Here is a 26,641-nt window from a genome sequence, read left to right on the forward strand (position 1 = left end):
TAGACAGCTATGATACCAGCATGTTGATGTAATAATTGTCTAATTTGCACTGAATACTTTGATGATAAAAACAAAAGCATTTTTAATTATTCAATTACCAACAAATCAGTGTAATTAAAGAGAAATGCTAATGTAATTATAATCCTTATTTTGTAAGTCGTAAAGCGAGTATTTAAATTTTGCAGGCTTAAATAAGTAGTCGGAACATACTAGCCTGATCAACAAACATTATTTTGATATTTCGCATTCTTGCTGACATGTATAAATTGGCAATAAAAGAAAAAATTGCAAAGAGATTATACAATAAAAGACAATCAAATCAATAGGTTTTTCTAAACACTCATTTTGCATTGCATGGCAAACATCAATACTACATAGTACATATCGCATTCATTCAGCTATTCATAAAGCTTTCATCCCAGATTGAAATTTTGAAGCTAATACGCCATAAACTGCAAATTCCGTGCCTATTTCGTGTTATTCATTTATTTTATTATATTATATTTTCATGCCAGAGATGTGAAAAGCTGGCGGATTCACTTCTAATTTCTAATATTGATTTGAACTTTTCTACGACCTTAGGTGTGGGAACAGTCTCATTAGCGTCTTTAGATTTTTCTCTTATTTGGAGTAAATTATAGATAATACACTCGTGCATATGTTATGTTTATACATAAAGATTACAACTATTATTTTAAAATAAAGCTTTTTTTATTGTTCTGATTACGTTTCTAAAATTATAGCGTGTGTAAAATGCCCTCTATTTTATATTAAGTTGACATATAAACGATTATAAAAATGAAAGTTTCATTATTCTGATTACGTTCTAAAATTATAGAAGATGTGAAATCCATTTAATTATAATATGTATAAATTCTGAGCCAATTGTTAAAATTTTTAATTTCTTGACTGGTTAGTGAAAAGGGACTGTGAAGAAGACCATTTGTTGGGCAACAACTTTTCCTCAACTACCTTTGGTATGTGTATGAACTATGAACACATTGTTCTATTTTCCATAAGATATATGGGTTCACCTTGTTTCACCGTTCACCGTTCTTGCAGAGGCCTTTAAGGTTTCGTCAACATTGTTCTCATGGTTTGATTAAAAATAACATTTGTTAGGTAATTAACAACGCAGATCGAGCACGCAGGGCCAATCATTTATATATGAGAGGCTGAAGACAGGTGTGTCTTTAATTTTCCACATGTTCTTATTTTGTCCCCTCTTCTTTGCCTTCAACTCACTACTTAATTATAACCCTTACATTTCTTTTATTTTGAGTCCTTTAATTTCATACTAAAAGCAAATTAAGACAATTTAGTAAAGTTTTTTTCCTTAACAATTGACATTTACAAATTCAGCAAACATTGACCTTTACAAGGACTAATTAAGGGACAATAAATACAACAAATTTGAATAAAAAGGTACTTAAAACCTTCAAATCTGCATTTGATATTTTTTCACTTTGTGTTGTTGTTGTCTTATGAGCAACAATACATTGGTAGCCTTTTCTCATGTGCTAAAAGCAAAGGAAACTGAACTCCAAATCACATGCAGTTTGAATTTGTCATTTTGAGTAGTCATTTGTATGATGATCATTGTGAGCGAAGGAGGGACACAAAATGATGTGTTTGCAAGAGATGCGTTGCTGTCTGGGTAAGGTTTAAATTACTTTCTGAATTTTTGAATTAATTTGTTAATTGTAATTATTTGGATTCATTTTATTATACCCAATAAATTGTAGAATCAGAGGAAAGGCATATGCGGAGACTACTTGAATTTTGACAAACTAAGACTAGAGGGAAGCAATCGCGAGTTGAGGATGAATGCCTATCCTTGCCATCACAAATAAAAAGAATTTTTTTCTCTGTTTATAGAAGTTTGGCTTTTGTTCTACACTACAGTTTATACAAGTTCTTTGTTCATCCTCTGAGCAATATAATATGAGTGTTTTTCCTTAATTAATGTAGCTAAATATATATCGGGGAAAGGATTTCTGTAGGAATTTTGATGTAAGTAACATGCCGAACATCTTGTACAGATATATGTAGCTGAATCTCTATATATATTAATACAAAAGTTTCATTTTTCCTTTAGAAAAAACAATGTGCAGGTCAATATCTAGTGTTATTTTATATTAAAGATCACCAAAAATTAGTAGAAAGAAATATAACTTTTTTTTATACTTAAAAAGAACAGAAGGGTAAGATAAGAAAGATGTTACGAATATGAGAGGTATAAAAAAGGTTTTTGTAGGAAGTTTATGTATGCAAACTTCATACAACTCTTTACTAAAAAGTGCTTTGGAAGATTGAATATGTGTTTTTCAGTAATCATATTATTGGTGGACTGACTCGAACACCACGGAACCAATGACTTGTTGGTTTTTGAAGATTGAATATTTCAAAGGTTATGGTTTTATTTTTAAAAAGTAGAGTATGAAGGTTTTATTATTTAATTACGGCAACGAGTCATTAAAATATTCCCACGAGTAACACATTAATATTTTTTCAGGATTAAGAGTCAACTTAATGTATTATAATTGATTTTAAAATTGAGGAAGATCTGGTTTTCTAATTTTATTAAAGTCTACTTTAAGATATTCCAAATCGTATGATTATGTATATAAGATAGTTTAAAATGCATGTAAGGAGGTTCACAACGCAAAGCTTCTTCCCTTTGAATAACGTAGACGGTGAAGTTGCTTTGATTCTTCTTTCACAAATCATTATTACATGTATATATGTTCTATTCTTGCATGTAGTTTTAAATGCTTCCACTTTTTTATCTTTATTATGAAGAATCCAACGTATTATATATGATTTGTTAACGTTATTTATCTGCTTTCTATCACACTCTTGTTCCTGTCTCAGTCATGTCTGTCTTTGGATTCTTTGGATTCTTCGTCTTCTGCTTTATGAACCAAATGAATTTTGGGTATCATTCATATCTGAGCAATCCTTAAGAGACCAAGCTAAATATTGATTCTTGTTGCATCATGCATGCGTTGAACAAGTCTGTTAGTATTTATTTCGCAGAAACAAAGTGTTCTAGAAAGTTGAAACACTTGTTATGTGTATGCATCTGTGTACAAACTAATAAATGCTCTACAGAATTTGTGTACAAACTAATAAATGCTCTACAGAATTAGCATCAACAGTTTGCATTTTAAGATAAAGACGTGAACTTTTTTTCATGGTTTGTTTTATGTTCAGTATTTTTTTCTCTTCAACTTTAATTTTCTTCCTGATGTTTTCTATATATGATAATTCATTAGTTAGTCTTCTCTATATTAATTCCTAATATCTTAAAGATTTGGATTTTGACTTCTCTATAATCAGAGTAAAGTAAGTAATTTAAGTTGTTGATAGAAAATCAACTGTTAGTATATTCCAACACATTCATAATGCCTGTGTACGTAATTTTAATAGATGAATTTTTTATTAACATTCAAGATTACTTACTTTATATATATATACTGGTACCAAATTTAAGTTACAGAGTAGATATCAGGGACACTGCAAACAATCCCCTGAAAAAAGAAAAAACTAAAATGGTTACTAACTATTTATGTAAAAAGAGTCACATAAATACCCAATAACCACTTCAGAACAAAACGTACAAAGATACCCACCAAGGACCAAATATACATAACCACCACAACCTCTAAACCAACCACACCTGTCCCCAACAAAAATAATGAATATTGGCACGTAAAGAACATAACTCCCTATCATAACTATACCTTCTAAAGTAAAGTTGCTAATTTTAGAGGAGTTATATCGTATAAGCTAGCTATTAGATAAATTGGTTCGTATCATGATTTTAGAGGGTTTAGGTTTTATTAACGTACACACACTTATTTTTTTAAATATATATGAATGTGTTAATAAGTTATAATTAGATATTGTCTTAAATACATGTAGCTTGTTAACACACTTATTTTAAAAGAAAATTATGTGTACATTAGCAAATGTTTTTAGAATTTGCTAACTTAAATAACTTGGGTTTTTTAGGACAAGTGCTTTAGCATTTTATATTTAAAGATTTTCTTAAAATACATTAATGATGTAACTTATTATCACACTTATACTAAAAGAATAAGTATGTATATGCTAGCAAATATAATCCATAATAATAATAAAGTTGGATCTTAACACATGATTGCAAGCCCAAAAGATTTGTGCATGGATTAGTTGCAACCCCCACCAATCATGTAATGAATTTAGCTTTCAGAAGATGTGGTCCTTGGTGACTGTTGTGTTAGCTTATTGTACTTGGTATGATCCGCATTCTTTGGTTCAAATATTTTTTAACTTTAAAAAAGTGAGTTAAAATGTTTTTATTTTTATTTTTATTTTAAGACATAATTTTGAATTTTTTTAATGATTCAAGACGTGAATTTATTTTAACAATTTACTTAGGTGAAAAATATGGAATGCAATTGATATTCAAACCAAAAATAGATCATAAACATGGGTAAATCATATGAAATGAGTCTCATGAGAGAGAAAAAATGATTTGATTAGATTTTTTAATTTTTGAATTGCTTGTTTGGTTCACTTTTTACGTTATTTTTATCATATTTAGACCCTTTATGGTTCATATGACAGTTATAATTAGTTTCTATAGTTCTCATTTGCATGAATTTAGTACCACAAGTTTGACATTCAAATTAATAAATAAAAAATTCAAGAATGTATTCAAAAATCGAAAAGCAATCATTGTTTCAGAAAGATTAATTTACTCACTTTAAAAACATAGATAACTAAACTTGATTTATAAAAGATAAAGAACTAAAAAAATATAATCTAAAATATAAAGAATTAAAAATATATTTCACCCTAGAACTTTCTCAGTAAAGATATGATTTTGCTGCCATGTATGTTACAGAGTTTGAGCATAAAATGAAGATGGAGAATTTTTGGAGCATGATTTGTGGGGATTCTAGTTGTTCTGAGAGTGGAAGAAAGACTTTCTGTTATGATTTCAATCTTTTGGGAGATCCTTCCAAATGCTTCAACCATTTGTTGGTCATTTGCTTTGATGTGTTACTACTTATCATGCTGTCACTTAACATGATCCGCAAGTCTTCATCGAGACCATTTTGGCCTCTAATCCGAATGCAAAGTTATTCAAACTTGCAGCTAGTATCTGCCATAATCAATGGTACTCTTGGCGTGTTGCATTTGTGTTTAGGCATTTGGATTTTAGGGGAAAAGTTAAGGAAAACACACACTGTTTTTCCTCTTAATTGGTGGCTATCAGAACTCTTTCAGGGATTCACATGGTTGTTAGTAGGTATAATCGTTAGTCTTCACTTGAAAAAACTAACAAGAGTATGGTTGTGGTTATTTTCTATTCTTATATTCTCCGTTTTTGGTATTTTATGTGCTTTATCCATGTCTTATGCAATTAGAAGAAGAGAATTGTCCCTCAAGGCTACTTTAGATGTTTTATCATTTCCAGGAGCAATTTTACTGCTCTTATGCATATACAAAATATGGAAATGTGAAGATACTAATGAAGAAATTGATGAAGGTCTTTATGCTCCTTTAAATGGCCAGTTCAATGAAGTGGATCCTATTAGCTATATAACCCCATTTGCCAAAGCTGGATTCTTTAGTAGGATGTCGTTTTGGTGGCTGAATCCATTGATGAAAAGGGGTCAAGAGAAAACACTTGAAGATGAGGATATCCCAAAGTTGCGGGAGTTAGATCGAGCAGAAACTTGTTACCTGATGTTTGTAGAACAATTGAACGGACAGAAACAAAAAGAACCACCATCACAGTCAGTTTTGTGGACAATAATTTTTTGCCACTGGAGAGAGATTTTGATATCAGGGATTTTTGCGTTGCTCAAGGTGCTCTCTCAATCTGCTGGTCCTTTACTTCTAAATGCCTTCATATTGGTTGCTGAAGGTAATGCAAGTTTCAAATATGAAGGTTATGTATTGGCCATATCACTTTTAATTACAAAGATCATTGAATCCTTATCACAAAGGCAGTGGTATTTCCGCAGTAGACTTATAGGAATGAAGGTTAAGTCACTCCTTTCTACATGCATTTATAAAAAGTTACTGAATTTATCCAATGTAGCGAAATTGACACACTCTAGTGGTGAGATAATGAATTATGTGACTGTGGATGCTTATAGAATTGGAGAACTTCCATTTTGGTTTCACCAGACATGGATTACAAGCATCCAACTATCTATTGCATTAGTAATACTTTATCATGCTATTGGGCTAGCAACAATTGCCTCATTGGTTGTGATAGTTCTCAGTGTGCTTTGCAATACTCCACTAGCAAAGTTACAGCACAAGTTTCAGACAAAACTCATGGTGGCTCAAGATGAGAGATTGAAGGCTAGTTCTGAGGCTCTTGTGAATATGAAAGTGCTAAAACTATATGCGTGGGATACTCATTTTAAAAATGCTATAGAAAAGTTAAGGAATGTGGAACTCAAATTCTTAGCTGCAGTGCAATCAAGAAAGGCATACAATATATTTATCTTTTGGACTGCACCTATTTTGGTCTCTGTTGTTTCTTTTTGGGCATGTTACTTCCTGAATATTCCTTTACATGCAAATAATGTTTTCACTTTTGTGGCTACTTTACGCCTTGTGCAAGAGCCAATTACAGCCATCCCAGATGTTGTTGGGGCTGTCATTCAAGCAAAAGTTGCTTTTGCCCGGATTGTTAAATTCCTCCAAGCACCTGAACTGCAAAGTGAAAAATTCCAAAACAGGGGTTTTGATGATAGTATTCGAGGCTCAATTTTAATCAAATCTGCTGACTTTTCATGGGAAGGTACTGCATCAAAACCTACATTGAGGAACATAACCATGGAGGTTAAACACACGCAAAAGGTGGCCATTTGCGGAGAAGTTGGCTCTGGAAAATCAACCCTCTTGGCAACAATTCTCGGAGAAGTGCCTAAAACAAAGGGAACTGTAAGATTTTATTCCTTTTATGCTCATAGGTTATAATATATATGAATGACATTTCTACTTTTCTGTCAGCAATTATATTTAGCACATGTATTCACCTTACCACAGTGAATCCTTCATGTCCTTCATTTTAGCTTTAATGTTGATTGTCAACGGAATTAAATGACACAGCAAATTGTATGGGATTGCATATTTATTTGTAACAATTATCTCTTAATTAAGATAATTAGCTGTAATTGTATATATGACAGTTTAGCTATTTATTGGGCTGAAAATCAGCTTGACAGATTGTAATTAAAGTGTATTTATATGAGAAATCTCCATGAGGAACAACAGTTTTTTGGCCTAACCTTTTCTGAGTCTAACATGGTATCAGCCTAGGTTTCGATCCAAGATCCTAGTCTGCACTTCTTTTCTTGTTCTTTCAGCCTCGTCCAAGTTTCAGTTCTCTCCAAGTCTTTGTTTTTTTCTGTTTCTTGGTCATTTCTTTCCCAATCCAGATTACAATCCCTTGTTCCATATCTACCGAAAAGTATGATGTTCTCTTGGTTCGCCTTAATGGCAAAAACTACTCAGCTTGGGCATTCCAATTCCAGATCTTTGTCACAGGAAAAGACTTATGGGGTCATGTTGACGGCAGCTCTCCCGTCCCTGACAAAGACACAGCCAAGGTTGAACATGACAAATGGACAGTCAAAGATGCTCAAGTCATGGCCTGGATCCTAGGCTCTGTCGATCCCAACATTGTCCTGAATCTTCGGCCTTACAAGACAGCAGCCACAATGTGGAATTACTTGAAGAAAGTCTACAGTCAAAACAATGAAGCTCGAAGGTTCCAGCTTGAACACGACATCGCTACCTTTAGATAGGATAGTCTCTCCATCTCTGATTTTTACTCTCAATTCATGAATCTTTGGGCTGAATACACTGATATAATTTATGCGGACTTGCCTTCTGAAGGCCTCAGTTCAGTCCAAACAGTTCATGAAACTACTAAACGCGATCAATTTCTTATGAAATTGAGATATGATTTTGAAGGTATTCGGTCCAACCTCATGCATAGAAATCATGTACCATCACTGGATGCATGTTTTAATGCTCTGTTGCGTGAAGAACAACGCCTCCTTACACAATCCATCATTGAAGATCACAAATTTGCTATTGTTCCAGTGGCATATGTGGCCCGAGGAAAACCAAAAAGCCATGACATGCGTACTATTCAATGTTTATGTTGCAAGCAATTTGGACATTATGCTTCTAATTGTCCGAACAAATTCTGCAACTACTGCAAAAAGGATGGACATATTATTAAAGAATGCCCCATAAGGCCACCCAAGCGAAATGTCACAGCTTTTACAGCCTCAGTTGATTCATCTATTCCTAATAATTCAGCCAATCCAACACCTGTTCAGCAACAAGCTCCTGATCCTGCTCCGACTATGACCCCTGAAATGGTTCAACAAATGATCATTTCAGCATTCTCTGCTTTAGGATTCTTAGGTAAATCCTCTTCCCCTTGGTATTTTGATTCAGGGGCTTCCAACCACATGACCAACAATGCTCAATTTCTTACTAATATCAAAAAATATCTTGGAGACCTCAAGATACACATCGCTGATAGAAATCCTTTTCCTATCACAGCCACTGGTGATATTTCTCCATCTCTAACCAATGTTTTTGTTTCTCCTGTCTTACTAGTAATCTCATTTCAGTTGGTCAATTAGTTGACAATAATTGTCAAGTACAATTCTCACAGTTTGGTTGTCTTCTGCAGGATCAACACTCAGGGAAGATAATCGCGAAGGGGCCTAAAGTTGGACGCCTTTTCCCAATCCATTTCTCATTGCCTTCCAGTCTTTCTTTGCCTTTAGTTTCTTGTAATTCTGCTATTGTTGATTACCAAGTGTGGCATAAGCGTCTTGGACATCCAAACGCAAATGTTCTTCATGACTTGCTCAAATCTAATTATCTTGGAAATAAACACAATTCATCTCTTAATGTTGTTCACTTTGATTGTATTCCTTGTAAACTTGGTAAAAGTAAAATTCTGCTTTTTCCACCACATCAGTCTAATGTAACACAACCTTTTGAAATCATCCACAGTGATGTTTAGGGGGTGGCATCGGTTATATCTCATGCTCATTATAAATATTTCATAACTTTTATTGATGATTATAGTCGTTTCACTTGGGTCTATTTTCTGCGATCAAAAGATGAAGTCTTTTCCACTTTCAAAATTTTCCATGCTTTTATTCAGACCCAATTTTCGTCAAAAATAAAAACATTCCGCTCTGATAATGGGGAAGAATACATGTCACACTCATTTCAGGACTTCTTGCAATCCAATGGCATTGTATCCCAAAGGTCATGCCCCTCAACTCCACAACAAAATGGGGTAGCAGAAAGAAAAAATCATCATTTGCTTTATGTTGTTCGCACCTTTTTTCTGGAGTCTCATGTGCCATCACGTTTTTGGTGTGAAACCCTTTCCACTGCAGTTCATCTTATCAACCGATTGTCATCTCCATCAATAGGTAATGAATCCCCTTTCAATCGATTATATGGTCATCCACCCAATTACTCCAATCTTCGTATCTTTGGTTGTGTGTGTTATGTCCATCTTCCTCCAAGAGAACGCACCAAGCTCACTGCACAATCTGTTGAATGTGCCTTTCTTGGATATTCTCCTCATCAAAAGGGCTTTCTATGTTATGATCCTACCATCCGTAGGATTCGAGTATCTAGAAATGTCATTTTCCAAGAAAATGTATACTTTTTTGCATCACATCCTGACCTTACCTCTCCTCCAATTTCTGTTTTGCCATTGTTTTCTAACTCTCATGCAGGAGAACCATCTCCTAAACCTATCTTGACCTACAACAGACATAGCACTGCAAACCAAAATCAACAAACAGAACCTCAAGGGCCCCCTCGAGATAATTCCTTGGCTGCTGATCAAGTAGAAGAACCAGAACCAGCTCCTCTAAGACGCAGCTCACGCATTATTAAGCCCCCAGACAGGTATATCCATTCCATGACAGCCTCATTATCCTCTATTCCTATCCCTTCCTCTTATAGCCAGGCCATGAAGAATGCTTGTTGGCTGAAAGCTATTGAAACTGAACTTCTAGCATTGGAAGAAAATCAAACATGGGATATAGTCCCGTGTCCCACATCTGTTAAGCCTTTAAGTAGCAAGTTTGTGTTCTCTATAAAGCTGCGTTCGGATGGATCCATAGATCATTACAAAGCTCGTTTAGTTGTGCTTGGAAATAAGCAACAATATGGACTGGACTATGATGAGACTTTTGCACCGGTCGCCAAGATGACAACTGTGTGCACTATTCTTGCTCTTGCTGCCTCACAATCTTGGCCACTACATCAAATGGATGTCAAAAACGCATTCCTTCACGGTGACCTTAAGGAGGAAGTTTACATCAAGCTTCCTAATGGTATGCCTACCCCTTCACCTAATACTGTTTGCAAACTGAAACGCTCTTTATATGGATTAAAACAGGCACCAAGAGTATGGTTTGAAAAGTTTCGCTCGATACTACTTGTTTTTGAATTCACTCAAAGTCAGTATGATCCCTCTCTTTTCCTACAAAGGACTCCTAAAGGCATCGTGGTGCTTCTTGTTTATGTGGATGACATTGTGGTCACTGGTTCAGATCAAGATTTTGTTTCTAGGATAAAAAATCAGTTGCATTCAACCTTTCAGATGAAAGACTTAGGCCATCTCACTTATTTCTTGGGCTTAGAGGTGCATTATCATCACCAAGGCATTTCTCTATGTCAACACAAGTATATTCAAGACTTGGTCCAACTAGCTGGACTCCCAAATGCCACCCCTGTTGACACTCCCATGGAAGTTAATGTTAAATATCGGAGAGATGAAGGTGAACTTCTTGATGATCCCACTCACTATCGCAAGCTCGTGGGAAGTCTCATCTATCTAACTATCACTCGCCCAGATATTTCTTTTGTTGTCCACACCGTGAGTAAGTTCATGCAATCTCCGAGGCATTTGCAACTTTCAGCAGTAAAATGGATCATTAGATACCTCCTTGGCACCCCAAAGCATGGTCTGTTTTTTCCTGTTGATTCCTCCATACAACTCCAAGCATACAGTGATGCTGATTGGGTTGGTTGTCCAGACACAAGAAAATCTACTACTGGCTGGTGTATGTTCCTAGGGAATGCTCCTATTTCATGGAAATGTAAGAAACAAGATTCAGTCTCAAAGTCCTCCACTGAAGCAGAATATCGCGCGATGTCTGTCGCTTGTTCCGAAATAATATGGCTGCGTGGTCTCCTCACAGAGCTTGGATTCTCTCAAGCACAACCAACTCCGCTGCATGCTAACAACACCAGTGCCATACTGATTGCAGCAAATCCAGTTTACCATGAACGGACTAAACATATTGAGGTTGATTGTCACTCTATTCGCGATGCCTATGATCGAAGAGTCATCAGTCTACCACACATCTCAACTTCCATTCAAATAGCTGACATTTTCACTAAAACATTGACACATCAGCAACACAATTTTCTACTTAGCAAATTGATGCTGGTCGATTTCTGGGCATCAATTTGAGGGGGGATGTCAACAGAATTAAATGCCACAGCAAATTGTATGGGATTGCACATTTATTTGTAACAATTATCTCTTAATTAGGATAATTAGCTGTAATTGTATATATGATAGTTTAGCTATTTATTGGGCTGAAAATCAGCTTGACAGATTGTAATTAAAGTGTATTTATATGAGAAATCTCCATGAGGAGCAGCAGTTTTTTGGCCTAACCTTTTCTGAGTCTAACATTGATAAATTAATGTCTGATTCTTTTTCTGATTTACAGATTGAAATTTATGGGAAATTTGCATATGTTTCTCAAACAGCATGGATACAGACGGGTACAATACGGGAAAATATTTTGTTTGGATCTGATTTGGACATGCGAAGATATCAAGAAACACTTCATAGAACTTCACTAGTTAAGGACATTGAGCTGTTTCCCCATGGTGACCTCACTGAAATAGGTGAGAGAGGAATTAACTTGAGTGGAGGTCAAAAGCAGCGAATTCAACTTGCACGTGCTCTTTATCAGAATGCTGATGTATATCTGTTGGATGATCCATTCAGTGCTGTTGATGCAAATACAGCCACAAGTTTGTTTAATGTAATGACATCTTCCTTTCTTCACATTCTGCATATACATTTTCAGTGTCATTCTTCACTGAAAGATGCCTTTGAATCTTGGCAGGAATACATCATAGAAGGACTTAAGGGGAAGACTGTCTTACTCGTGACTCATCAAGTGGATTTTCTACCTGCATTTGATTCTGTTTTGGTAATTTCGTTCGTCTTAAGGCATTAATTTTGAATGTTCGAACTTCATCTTCCATTTCATCCTTTCCTGCCATAACAATTGTTAATTTGTAATGAACTTACTGATTTCATTTTTGTTATCATTTGCCTTCATATGTTTCTTATTTATCCTGCTTCTAGAAATTTGGACTAACATGTTAGGCTAAAGAACAGAATCTGTTGATTCATGATGCATTTTTGCCCATGTATCATAATTAATATACTTTTAACATTTCCTAAGGAAATATCTGTTAATCTACTATCAAGACTTTTGCTTTAGTACTTTCGTAAGTACTAGAGAGCATACGTTAAATTTCCCACAATGAATAATAACAAGGCTCCTCAATTCAGCAAGAAATGGAGTGTTTTGACAGTCGAAGTTGACATTTGGGTTTGTTTCTCTGGTATAGTAGTTTTTGCTACTTAATTTTAATGTTGCTGAGTGGGTACTAAATTATTGTTCTGATATTATTCAGTCATGAATTCCAACTTTAACTTGCTGACTCAAATATTTTCATTATAGTTAATGTCAAAAGGGGAAATCCTACAAGATGCTCCTTATCACCAACTTCTGAGCTCAAGCCAAGAATTCCAGGACCTTGTCAATGCTCACAAGGAGACTTCTAATTCTAATCAGTTTGTGAATGCTACATCTTCACAGAGACATTTAACTTCTGCTAGAGAGATTACACAAGTTTTCATGGAGAGGCAGTGTAAAGCAACAAATGGAAATCAATTAATTAAACAAGAAGAGAGAGAGAAAGGAGACACAGGGTTGAAGCCTTACCTACAGTATCTCAATCAGAGGAAAAGCTATATATACTTTTGTATGGTTACCCTTTGTTACACTGTCTTTGTTATTTGCCAGATATTGCAAAACTCATGGATGGCGGCTAATGTTGACAATCCCTATGTCAGCACATTACAATTGGTTGTTGTTTACTTCTTGATTGGAGTTATTTCAACTATTTTCTTGTTGATCAGATGTCTAGCTACAGTTGCTTTGGGTATGAAATCATCAAAAAAATTATTTTCACAGTTAATGGATTCCCTTTTTTGTGCACCCATGTCATTTTATGACTCTACACCATTGGGAAGGATACTTACTAGGGTAAGCATAGTAAACAATTTCTTTCCTTGAAATGAGATGTAATGAAGGTAAAAAAATTAACAATATTTTGATTCTCATTTCCTTGTCTAGGTCTCATCAGATATGAGCATCGTGGATGTCGATATGCCCTTCTACCTTGGTTTTGCTGTGGGAGGACCTATAATTTGTTGTTCTAATATTATAGTTTTAGCAATTGTCACTTGGCAAGTCTTGGTTGTCTCTATACCAATGGTGTACATAGCGATTCACTTGCAGGTAATTAAAAGATTCTTCTTTGAAATTTACTGTAATAGTGAAATGGTGTTTTCTTTATTTTTTATTTCTATTGACACATATTAAACTTAACTACAAAATCCTCATTTTTCTATAAAAGGAGGGGCATGGGGGTATGGGAGACTAAAATGTTTTAACCCTTCTTCAGCCTTTCAAAATCCTCAGTTGGAAAGTAAGAAAAGTAAAGATTTGTTCTTTTTGTTTTTAAATAGAAATGCTTTTTTGCCTCTGCTAAAGAAGTGATGCGGATGAATGGCACAACAAAATCCTTTGTAGCTAATCATGTTTCTGAAACTGTTGCTGGAGTTGTGACAATAAGGGCTTTTGAGGATGAAGGTCGTTTCTTTGAGAAGAATCTTGATCTAATTGATATCAATGCTAGTGCTTTCTTCCATAGTTTTTCTTCAAATGAATGGTTGATCCTACACTTAGAAATGGTCTCTGCAGTAGTTCTTTCCTTCGCAGCACTTTGTATGGTTATGCTTCCACCTGGAACTTTCGCCCCTGGTAGGATTTCAGTCATTGTTACCTCTGATAAAATGTCATTACTTGAGTATATAAATTATCTTGAAATTATTTGATTTTATCCTCAGAAAGTATCAATATCTTTCTTGATGCAAGCTTCTTAATTTCGATATCCTTTTTTCCAGGGTTCATTGGCATGGCTCTCTCTTATGGTTTTTCACTAAATGCAGCCTTGGTATTTTTAATTCAAAGTCAATGCAATATAGCAAATTACATAATATCTGTAGAAAGGATAAATCAATATATGCATATACCAAGTGAGGCAGAAGAAGTAATAGAAGGAAATCGTCCTCCTTTGAATTGGCCAGATGCAGGCAAAGTAGAAATAAATGATCTGCAGGTATTTGTCTAATTGCATACTTTAAAATTTGCAACATATATAATATTAAAAAGCATGGGAGTTCAAATGAAATGCATAATTTTGTGGTCTATACCAAAACAGATAAGATATAGGCCTGAAGGGCCACTTGTACTCCATGGCATCACTTGCACATTTGAAGGAGGGCACAAGATTGGTATTGTTGGCAGGACAGGCAGTGGGAAGTCTACTCTGATCAGTGCTTTATTTCGTCTCATGGAGCCAGCAAGCGGAAAAATCGTTGTTGATGGCATAAACATTTCTTCTATTGGCCTTCAAGATTTGAGGTCACGTTTATGTATTATACCTCAGGATCCTACTCTTTTCAATGGGACTGTTAGATATAATTTGGACCCTTTATCTCAACATTCTGATCAAGAGATATGGGAGGTAACACCTACTAGAGCTACACTCTGCTTTTCTTTGCTATTCAGAGCAAATATGGACTAATTCTTGCTTAATATAAACTCAGGTTCTTGGCAAGTGTCAATTGCAAGAAGTGGTTCAAGAGAAAGAAGAGGGCTTAAACTCCTCAGGTGCACTTTCAACTTTCACTATTTTAACTATATATAATGTAAGCACTTCTTCCCATGTTAGTAATGATTCGTACGAAATTGTTACCTAGTTGTTGGAGAGGGATCAAACTGGAGCATGGGACAAAGACAGCTGTTCTGTTTGGGGCGTGCCATGTTGCGGAGAAGCAAAATATTGGTGTTGGATGAAGCAACTGCATCAATCGATAATGCAACTGACATGATTCTGCAGAAAACCATTAGAACTGAGTTTGCAGATTGTACCGTGATCACAGTGGCTCACAGGATACCTACTGTGATGGATTGTACAATGGTTCTTTCAATCAGTGAAGGTAGGTTGTATATTAACTTCCATTTTATACCATTTAACAAATTTTAATTAAGACTAGTCCATAACTCTATTTCCATTTTTCTAATGTTGATGTCAAAATATTCCTTTTTCTGAAAATGAAACAATTAAGAGTGCAAATAATGGGCTTGATATGTGTTAGCCACTAGATTTCTACCTATAGTACTATATTTGACTGTCACCACACATAGGGTTGTTATTGAGCAAAGGGTCTGGTTGCATTCACTTAGAGGGTAATATGATAAACAAAGGGTAATTGATTCAACATTTGCACTTCCATGGCACATAAAGGATAAGATGTAAAATATAGGCTACTTGATTTTCAAACTTGATAAAAAAAAATAAAGTAGTTGAAGATTATTTTTATCATTTACAATTTTTTCTTCAAAGAAAAGGATATTGTATTAACAGGGAATTTGGCGGAATATGATGAACCAATGAGCTTGATGAAGAAAGAAGGATCACTATTCAGGCAGCTTGTCAATGAATACTACTCTCATTTTCAGTGTGCAGAATCACATTGATGCTGTAGATATGGCTATGTTTTTAATTCAAGTATTGATGTCTCTCTTTTTTTGCTATAGCAATAAGTTAAGAAAGTGTGACCAGATGTAGGATGTGAAGTGTGTTTCTGTAATGTTAAATTAAATTATTTGGCTAAATTATTTTTTATTTCCTCTATTTTTTTATTTTTTTTTTTGTGTTTTCGAGTGAAAAGAAAAGACTGCGCTAGTGCGCTCTAAATTTGTATATCCTTCTGTTAGTTACTAATAAGTTGGATTTACCCATGAGCTCTTTCTTAGTGAAATTGTTGGAAGCCTGAAGAGGCTGTATTTTATAGAATACTTGAGTTTGAGTGAGACTTGTGTGAAAACGATACTTAGGTAAGTTGCTTTGAGAAGCAAGAAAGAAAACTTGTGATTTCATCCTTAAGAGACTTGTATATATAAGTAATACTTGCAATCATTTTATTAGTTGGTAAAAAAAATAAATCATAGTAGGTTGTTAAGGGGGACGTTGTTTTAGGTTAAGATGAACTAATATAAAATTTGTGACCTTCCCTCTTGTCTAAACTTTGCTTATAAGTTGTTTTTAATCTTTTTAAGTTTTAAGGAGAAGAAACATTTTTAATTAACAAAAAAGAGCTGTTAGCTATTAAAACTCACCTTAATTACCTCCAACAAAAGATTATGCATTTTTCAAAATATGCAATTTGTGAAGAAGTTTTCAAAACACATTAAACTTTTTTTTAGTGTATTTCTATGTTTTACAAAACAAAAAAGGAATCCGAACTCAGACAATGATGTAAAAGATGAAGGTTATCTACAGTTTATCCCTTGACATCATCTTTCTCATGTTAGCTAGCTAGAGCTTCAATTATTTTAGATCGATCTTACTTAGTTCAGTGGAACACAAATATTAAGCTATATTCTAGATCGATCTATCACAAGTGCAATTGTAATTAATATCCACAACAAACATGTGCTTTAATTAACGTAATTAATATGCTCATGAAACTGCTGTGTAGTCTAAGCTTACAAAACTTTCAAAGATTTTGATTGAAGGGTTCTTGCATTATAATGTAATTTCTGATTATTTTGTTTTACACTTGAGTCAGTAAAGCTCGTTAAACCGTGGTATATATCTAATTAGCTAGTGAGTTTTTCATGATTCACGGTTTGAATCTTTTGACCTCACTGACCTGAAGAAGGACTTTAAAGTTCATGCATGTGACCTTACACTCCACACACTCATTTTTCGGACACATGCAAGTCCAACAATTACTAAACTGGGTCAAATTTATTCTCCCTGTTATCTGCTAATTCATTTCGATTATCATGTACTCTCTGTCTCATAATATTTATTGTTTTAATTTTTCAATGTAATATTAATGAGTAATTTTTTATTTATAGCTATTAAAATATTAATAATAAACAATAAAATCTAAAAATAAATTAATGATAATAAGATAATTTTGTAAAATTGTAACACTTCCATTTATTTATGAACTAGTTTTTGTAATTTGTGTAAAAAAAAAAACTATATCGATAAATATTATGGGACGGAGGGAATACATAGTTAATAATTATCGGTGCATTATCGAGGCTTGAATTGGATCTGGATGCATTATGGCACTTTGACTTGTAATATATATATATATATATATATATATATATTATAAATAGTTCTCTCGTATTTTGGCTTGAACTCATGGTAAGATGACTAGAGCACTATCAGAAAGAGAAAAAGAAAAACAGAAAAAAGGAAAGAGTAGACCGCAATGCAAAGGTAAAAAAAGAAAAAAAAAATCTATTATAATAATAATTATATAAATAATTACAGGATCCCTAAGTTATTCTAAACCTCTTGACATTGTCTTTATTTATTACAATATATCTAAACATCGACTATTGTTATTTTTTAGTTCATTTTTGTTTAACTCCAATGGTTTTGTTTTTAATTTTCAATGTATTACTTTTTTTTAATAAATTGTAATTTTTAATTTCAAGATTTAATTTTAAATATGTTGAATTAATTTAAAAAATTAAAAATCATCTTAATAATAGAATTTGCTCAATAAGGTCTAGTTTACTTAAATCTAAAATATTACTATTCTCCAAAACATGAAAGTCTGATTATTTTATGTTAATAATCATTTTCTTTAAAATTTGTAATTTGACAATAAATTATTAAAATATTTTACTTTAAAAATTTATTTTATTTTATTATATATGATGTTAATTTTTCTATAGTTTTAAAAATAAAGACAATAATAATTCCAACATTGCAGGAATAGGACACTAAATATTTCCATATGTAGAAAAAATTCTTTCAAAAGATATAAATCTGTTTGAAAGTAATTAAGTTGACTATAATTTATTATTTTATACTTTTACAGAACCAATAGTACTTAAATATAATCTATAATAATAATAACAATTATTATTATTATTATTATTATTATTATTATTATTATTATTATTATTATTATTATTATTATTATTATTATTATTATTATTCATTTTCACAATTAATAACTGTACCACTGTTCGCTGCCCGTGACAACAATTTCTGGCAACGATGTATAAGTTTTTTCTCCTTCTTTCCTCAACACTTCGAAGCTAACTGATTCCAACGCATTCTCCAACAAAAGAAACAAACAATTGCAGGAAGGATGGTGGGGGAATCCAGTATGTGCAAACCTACGATAACAGATTAATCTAACGGTTGAAAATATTGGTCCATAGTGAACCACTTATCAAAGTGGTCCACCCTAGCCTCGGCCTTTATTAAATAATTAAAATGTTCCCATATGATCCACGAGGTGGGAAATAGGTTTAATACACTTACCAAGATATCTATGTGCTGTGAGTCTCCAACTAAACATAATTATTCACACACTAACCAGTACTCATCATTAAATTCTTCGAGTATACGTCCATTAAAAATTAAACACGCGAGACCATGCAACCAATAACAACATTGTCCTACAGTTTCCATGTATCTGGCAACCATTATCGTTCAACTCTTCACTCTTCTTGTGTCCAAGTAATCATTTCACATCCCACAACGTTGTCTTCCAACAACGACAAGAGAAAGAAGAAGAAAACTTCAATTTTTGACAGCCAAGTTTGTTTCCAGTAACGACGGACAACAACCTTTCACTTTTACTATGATGAGAGAAAACCACGTCTGAAGGTAAATGCATAAAAACTAGTGAGTTGGCATTCCACCATCCTTCATTCATTCATTGGGGTTCACTGCTATAGCCTTTTTTTTATTTTTTTTATTATCATTATTACATGTTTGTCTCATTCTGCTAGTTTACTTTCCATGCTTATTAGTACAATGTTTTGTTCTGGATTGGTTTGTTTAAGCTTATTTAATAAGCTGATTTTTGTTTTTCTAATGTGATTGTCTAAATTGTTTTAACTTTAAAAAAATACTTTTTTAGAAAGTATTTATTTAAAAATTACCTTTTATAAGTTTAAACATGCGGATGAATTTACATGAGATTGTTTTAACAATAGTTTAACTTCTGAGTAAGTAGTTGCAATTGTCTAGGATATACAAATTCATTAAATACTCGCATTTTACCCGGTTCATAAAAAAATATCTTTGTGATTTGTTTAGCATGCTCCACCAAATCACATTCTAACACAGGTGTACCAGTAGAACATTCAACAATATGAAGGGCTCTTTGTACTTTTTAATTCACACTCTTCTTTTATATCTATCTCTTCTAATTGCTGTCGTACTCTCTTCTTTATCGACCAAATGTTTTTCAGGGTATCAATCAGCATATGAAATACCCTTGAGTGATAAAGCTCAAACTTATTCTTCTTGCATAGATGCATTTATTTGTTGCCATTTAAAGTTCGCTGCAGCTCCTCATTTTGGCTGGTGCACATGCAACAACTGATTTTTCAGAAGATAACTGTTATGTGAGGTTAAAATAAGCTATTTGGTTTAGCATATAGTTCTTAAAAAATAATTTTTTCAAATGTACAAGTGAACTTAAAAACAGCAAACTTATTCAAGCTTGGCTTGTTGTTGTTAACTGAGTCAAATGGCGTCATGTATGTGATTCATGGAACAAATTAACTCTACCTATTGAGACAAGGATTTGTTTTTGTTGTTATTGTTTTGGTGTAGTTGGTCTTTGATGAACAAATGCGTTGCTTATTCTGCTTATTGATGACCCCTCTTGTATTCAATTTATTTTTTAACTTTTAGGACAAAGTTTTAATAATAATTTAAGAGATAATTTTATCGTCATTCATTTCAGAGTTTGAGCAGCAAAGAGAACTTAGAATGATGGAGGATTTTTGGAGCATGTTTTGTGGGGATCGTGATTGTCCTGGGACCCGGGGAAAGACTTTTTGCCATGATTTAAAGTTTTTGAAAGATCCTTCTACATGCATTAACCAGTTCTTGATCATTTGCGTTGATGTGCTACTACTGGTCATGTTGGGATTCATTTTGATCCAGAAGTCTTTGTTCAGACCATTTCGTGGTCAGTTTTGCGTGGAAAGATATTCAAACTTGCAGCTAATTTCTGCCGTTACCAATGGCTCTCTGGGGTTGTTGCATTTGTGCTTAGCCATTTGGGTTTTAGAGAACATAAGGAAGAGCTACACTCTTTTTCCACTTAATGGGTGGGTGCTAGAACTTTTTCATGGATTCAGATGGTTCTTAGTTGGCTTAAGTGTAAGTCTTCAGTTGAAACAACTTTCAAGATCGTCGTTGTGGTTGTTTTCACTTCTTACAGTATTTGTTTCCACTATTTTATGTGTTTCATCCATGTCTTATGCAATTAGCAGCAGAGAATTGTCCTTCAAGGCAGCTTTACATGTTCTGTCTTTTACAGGAGCAGTTTTACTACTCTTGTGCACTTATAAAGTGTATAAATGTGAAGACACTGATAGAGATATTGATGAAGGCCTTTATGACCCTTTAAATGACCACTTTAATGAAGTTGATCCTGATAACTATTTAACTCCATTTGCCAATGCAGGGTTCCTTAGTAGGATGTCTTTTTGGTGGTTGAATCCATTGATGAAAAGGGGTCAAGAGAAAACACTTCAGGATGAGGATATTCCAAAGTTAAGAGAATCAGATCGAGCAGGAAGTTGCTATTTATCGTTTGTAGAACAATTGAGCAGACAAAAAGGAAAAGAAAAATTTTCACAGTCGTTAGTTTTGTGGACTTTAATTTTGTGCCACAAGAGAGAGATTTTGATGTCAGGATTGTTTGCATTACTCAAGGTACTCACCTTATCTACTGGCCCTGTACTTCTGAATGCTTTTATATTGGTTTCTGAGGGTAATGGAAGTTTCAAATACGAGGGTTATGTATTGGTGGTATCACTTTTCGTTATAAAGATCATAGAGTCCCTATCACAAAGGCAGTGGTATTTCCGCACTAGGCTTGTTGGGATGAAAGTTAGGTCAGTACTTACAGCAGCTATTTATAAAAAATTATTGAGGTTATCGAGTTCAGCTAGATTGAATCACTCTGGTGGTGAGGTAATGAATTATGTGACTGTGGATTCTTATAGAATTGGAGAATTCCCATTTTGGTTTCATCAGACGTGGACAACAAGCCTCCAACTCTGTATTGCATTAGTAATACTTTTTCATGCTATTGGCCTAGCAACAATTGCCTCATTGGTGGTGATAGTTCTCACTGTGCTTTGCAATACTCCACTAGCAAAGTTGCAGCACAAGTTTCAGAGCGAACTCATGGTGGCACAAGATAAGAGACTGAAGGCCACTTCTGAGGCTCTTGTGAATATGAAAGTGCTGAAGTTATATGCATGGGAAACCCATTTTAAAAATGCTATAGAAATACTAAGAATTTTGGAACTAAAATTGTTAGGTGCCGTGCAAGTGAGAAAGGCATATAATATCTTTCTATTTTGGACCTCACCTGTTTTGGTCTCTGCTGCTTCTTTTGGGGCATGCTACTTCTTGAAAATTCCTTTACATGCAAATAATGTTTTCACTTTTGTGGCAACTTTGCGCCTTGTGCAAGAACCAATTACAGCCATCCCAGATGTTGTTGGGGTGGTCATTCAAGCAAAAGTGGCTTTTGCCCGGATTGTTAAATTCCTTGAGGCATCTGAATTGCATAGTGCAAATTTCAGAAATAGGTCTTTTGATGATAGTATTAGAGGCCCAATTTCAATCAAATCTGCTGACTGTTCATGGGAAGGTAATGTATCAAAGGCAACACTGAGGCACATAAACTTGGAGATCAGACATGGTCAAAAGTTGGCAATTTGTGGAGAAGTTGGCTCAGGCAAATCAACCCTCTTAGCTACAATTCTTGGAGAAGTTCCTATGACAAAAGGAACGGTAAGCTTTTATTCCTCTTAAGTTCATAAATTTAGGCTGATAGAAAACACTACTAAATATCGGGGTACTCTAATTAATTGGTTACAATCTTAACGACCTTTCTACTTTATAGTCAATAGTTATATTTAGCACTTGACTTCAACTATAGTGAGTACTTTTTCCTGTCCTTTATTTTATCTGTAATATTAATAGGTGTTTAATTCTCTATTGAATTACAGATTGAAGTTTATGGAAAGTTTTCATATGTTTCTCAAACACCATGGATACAAACAGGTACTATACGGGAAAATATTTTATTTGGATCTGATTTGGATGCTCATAGATATCAAGAAACACTTCGTAGATCTTCACTATTGAAGGACCTCGAGCTGTTTCCCCATGGAGATCTCACTGAAATAGGTGAGAGGGGAGTTAACTTGAGTGGAGGTCAGAAGCAGCGAATTCAACTTGCACGTGCACTTTATCAGAATGCTGATGTATATCTGCTGGATGATCCATTCAGTGCTGTTGATGCACATACTGCAACAAATTTGTTTAATGTAATGGCATCTTCCTTTCCTCACATACTATAATTGTGCTTTTGTGTCATTCTTTACTCCAACATGGTTTTGAAACTTGGCAGGAATACATCATGGATGGTCTTAAAGAGAAAACTGTTTTACTTGTAACTCATCAAGTTGACTTTCTACCAGCATTTGATTCTGTTTTGGTAAATTCATTAATCTCAGGACAATGGTTATGCCATTATTCTTCTTTTATCCATTTCCTGAAAATATAAATAGTGATTCTAAATTAGTAATGAATTGGAAGTTACTGACTTCATCTTTGTAATCATTAGGCTGAAGTTATTTTTTCTTCATTCACAGTTGATGTCAAATGGGGAAATCCTTGAAGCTTCTCCATATCATCATTTGTTGTCCTCAAACCAAGAATTCCAAGATCTTGTTAATGCTCACAAGGAAACTGCAGGTTCTGACAAGCCTATGCATGTTACTTCTACCCAGAGACACTCAACTTCTGCCAGAGAGATTACACAAGCTTTTGTGGAGAACTTCAAAGCCACAAATGGGAATCAGTTGATAAAGAGAGAAGAGAGAGAGATAGGAGACACAGGGTTGAAGCCTTACTTACAGTATTTGAACCAAACGAAAGGATACATATACTTTTTTTTGGCTTCTCTTAGTCACCTCATGTTTGTCATTTGCCAGATATTGCAAAACTCATGGATGGCTGCTAATGTTGACAATTTCCAAGTCAGCACTTTGCGGTTGATTGTAGTTTACTTCTTAATTGGGGCTATTTCTACAATTTTCTTGTTGACCAGAACTCTACTTGTAGTTTACATGGGTATTCAGTCATCAACATATTTATTTTTTCAGTTAATGAACTCCCTTTTTCGTGCACCAATGTCCTTTTATGACTCTACACCATTGGGAAGGATACTTAGTAGAGTAAGTATATTAAACAATTTTTTCCTCGCTCAGAATTGTAATGGAAGTAATAGTATTTTGACTCTCATTTCCTTGTCTAGGTCTCATCAGATCTAAGCATTGTGGATCTTGATATACCCTTTATTCTCAGTTTCACTGTGGTAGGTGTTATATACTTCTATTCTAATCTGACAGTCCTAGCTATTATTTCTTGGCAAGTCTTGGTTATCGCCATACCAATGGTATATCTTTCAATTCGCCTGCAGGTAATGAACAAATTCATATTTGAAAATATTTTGATACTGAAATTATGTCTTCTATTTTGATTAGTTAGCATTGAGAAAACCATCAAATTTAACTAAATAATGCTCATTGTCCTTCAGCTTTTATCTTTAGGCAACTTTTTAATAATTTCTTAATAGAATTCAAAATATTCATGGTTGGAGAGTAAATAAGGTATTTGTTTTGGAAACTAGAGATACTACTTTTCCACTGCAAAAGAAGTGATGCGCGTGAATGGCACAACAAAATCCTTTGTAGCTAATCATATAGCTGAAACTACTGCTGGAGTTGTGACAATAAGAGCCTTTGAAGAAGAAGATCGTTTCTTTGAGAAGAATCTTGATCTAATTGACAGCAATGCTAGTCCTTTCTTCCATAGTTTTAGCTCAAATGAGTGGCTGATCCAAAGATTAGAAATAGTTAGTGCAGTACTGCTTTCCTCCGCAGCGCTATGCATGGTTATGCTTCCACCAGAGACTTTCAGCTCTGGTAAGACTTTGGTCATTGTTTCATGTAAAATGCCATGCCTTTGAGTATTACAATGATCTTCATATTCTATTCTTTTTATCCTCAAAAAGTAACATTATCTCTTTTGATGCAAGTTTCTTAATTTCAGTAATATTCTTTTCAGGATTTCTTGGCTTGTCTCTCTCTTATGGCTTTACACTAAATGCTTCCTTACAATTTTTAATTCAAAGCCAATGCAGTCTAGAAAATTACATAATATCTGTAGAGAGGCTAAATCAATATATGCATACACCTGGTGAGGCCCAAGAAGTAATAGAAGGAAATCGTCCTCCCTCGAATTGGCCAGTTGCTGGTAAAGTAGAACTAAATGACTTGCAGGTAATGGGTATTTATTTAAATTGGGAATCATAACGTTCATAAAAATAGTCATTGAAATGAAATGGATAATTTGCTTGTTTATACCAAGACAGATACGATACAGGCCTGATGGACCACTTGTACTTCATGGAATCACATGCACATTCAAAGCAGGGCACAAGATTGGAATTGTTGGCAGGACAGGCAGTGGGAAGTCCACTCTTATAGGCGCTTTATTTCGTCTTGTGGAGCCAGCAGGTGGAAAAATTGTAGTCGATGGCGTAGATATATCTTCCATTGGTCTTCATGATTTGAGGTCACGTTTTGGTGTTATACCTCAGGATCCTACCCTTTTTAATGGGACTGTTAGATATAATTTGGACCCTTTATCTCAACACTCTGATCACGAGATATGGGAGGTAAAGCCAACTACATTCTTCTTATCTTTGATTAACATTGCAAATGTAGCCTAATTGTTGCTCAATGTGAAGGTTCTTGGGAAGTGTCAGTTGCGAGAAGCTGTCCAAGAGAAAGAAGAGGGCCTGAACTCCCCAGGTACACTTTCATCATTATGGTAACTATATGTCACAAGTACTTTTTTCCTAGTTGATAAAAAACTAGTAATATGTTGTTACACAGTTGTTGAAGATGGATCAAACTGGAGCATGGGACAAAGGCAATTATTTTGTTTGGGGCGTGTTCTTTTAAGGAGAAGTAGGATATTGGTGCTGGATGAAGCAACTGCATCAATTGACAATGCAACTGATTTGATTCTGCAGAAGACCATTAGGACTGAGTTTGCAGATTGTACAGTGATCACAGTAGCACACAGGATACCAACCGTGATGGATTGCACTATGGTTCTTTCAATCAGAGATGGTAAAAATGCATATTTCCGACTCCTTTATGTCATTCAACAAACCTTTTTCGGGCTAATTCATAACTCTAATTCCATTTTCTTATGGTTATGTTAAACTATTCTACCTATACCACTGGGTTTGACACACCCCATAGATAGGCATGTTATGTTGTTTAGCAGAGGATTTAATTGCATTCACCTGGTTAAAGGGTATTATAATAGACAATTAGTTGATTTAGTGATAACTTGTAAAATATTGGGTACTTGATTTTCACTGTTGAATTTTTATTAGAATAAAGGTGAAGAATATTTTTTTACTATTACTTGTTTTCTTCAAAGGGATACTTGTATTGACAGGAAAATTGGTGGAGTATGATGATCCAATGTGCCTGATGAAGAAAGAAGGATCGCTATTCAATCAGCTTGTTAATGAATACTGGTCTCATTTTCAATCTGCAGAATCACATTGATACTGCAAAATGTTTATTTTCTTTTGTCGACATTGTTATCCATCTTTCTTTGGTATTAGCTACAAGTCAATATGTGAGGCTTGAGGAGTTCGGAAGGAATTGGATGAATGAAAAGAAACGGTGCATGAGTATTTGAATGTGTTGTATTAGAGTTTATTTGTTATGAGCTGCATTGAATGGTTTTTTTTTTATTATTATTTTGTCTTTGGAGAGGTGAAGTCCTTACTAAATAATAAAGAGTTTAACTTAGATGTAATTCATCCTCCAAAATAACTGTCACCTCTGATAAAAAAAAAATTATCCCAAAATAAGTATTACATTTGATATTTTAATGTAACATTAATTGCTCCTTGTCACTGTCACGGATATCTCTATTAAATATTATTTTAGTTTTTAATATAATATTAATATTATTCTCTTTCATTTATTTTATAAGATTA

General features: G+C 34.1%; 1 pseudogene; it reads left to right on the forward strand.

Annotated features, from left to right (window-relative positions):
• The first annotated feature begins 971 nt into the window (after positions 1–971).
• LOC114390009 lies at positions 972–26,392 on the forward strand (annotated as a pseudogene).
• The last annotated feature ends 249 nt before the right edge of the window (positions 26,393–26,641 follow it).

The sequence above is a fragment of the Glycine soja genome, chromosome 16, assembly GCF_004193775.1.
Source record: "Glycine soja cultivar W05 chromosome 16, ASM419377v2, whole genome shotgun sequence".
Classification (NCBI taxonomy): domain Eukaryota; kingdom Viridiplantae; phylum Streptophyta; class Magnoliopsida; order Fabales; family Fabaceae; genus Glycine; species Glycine soja.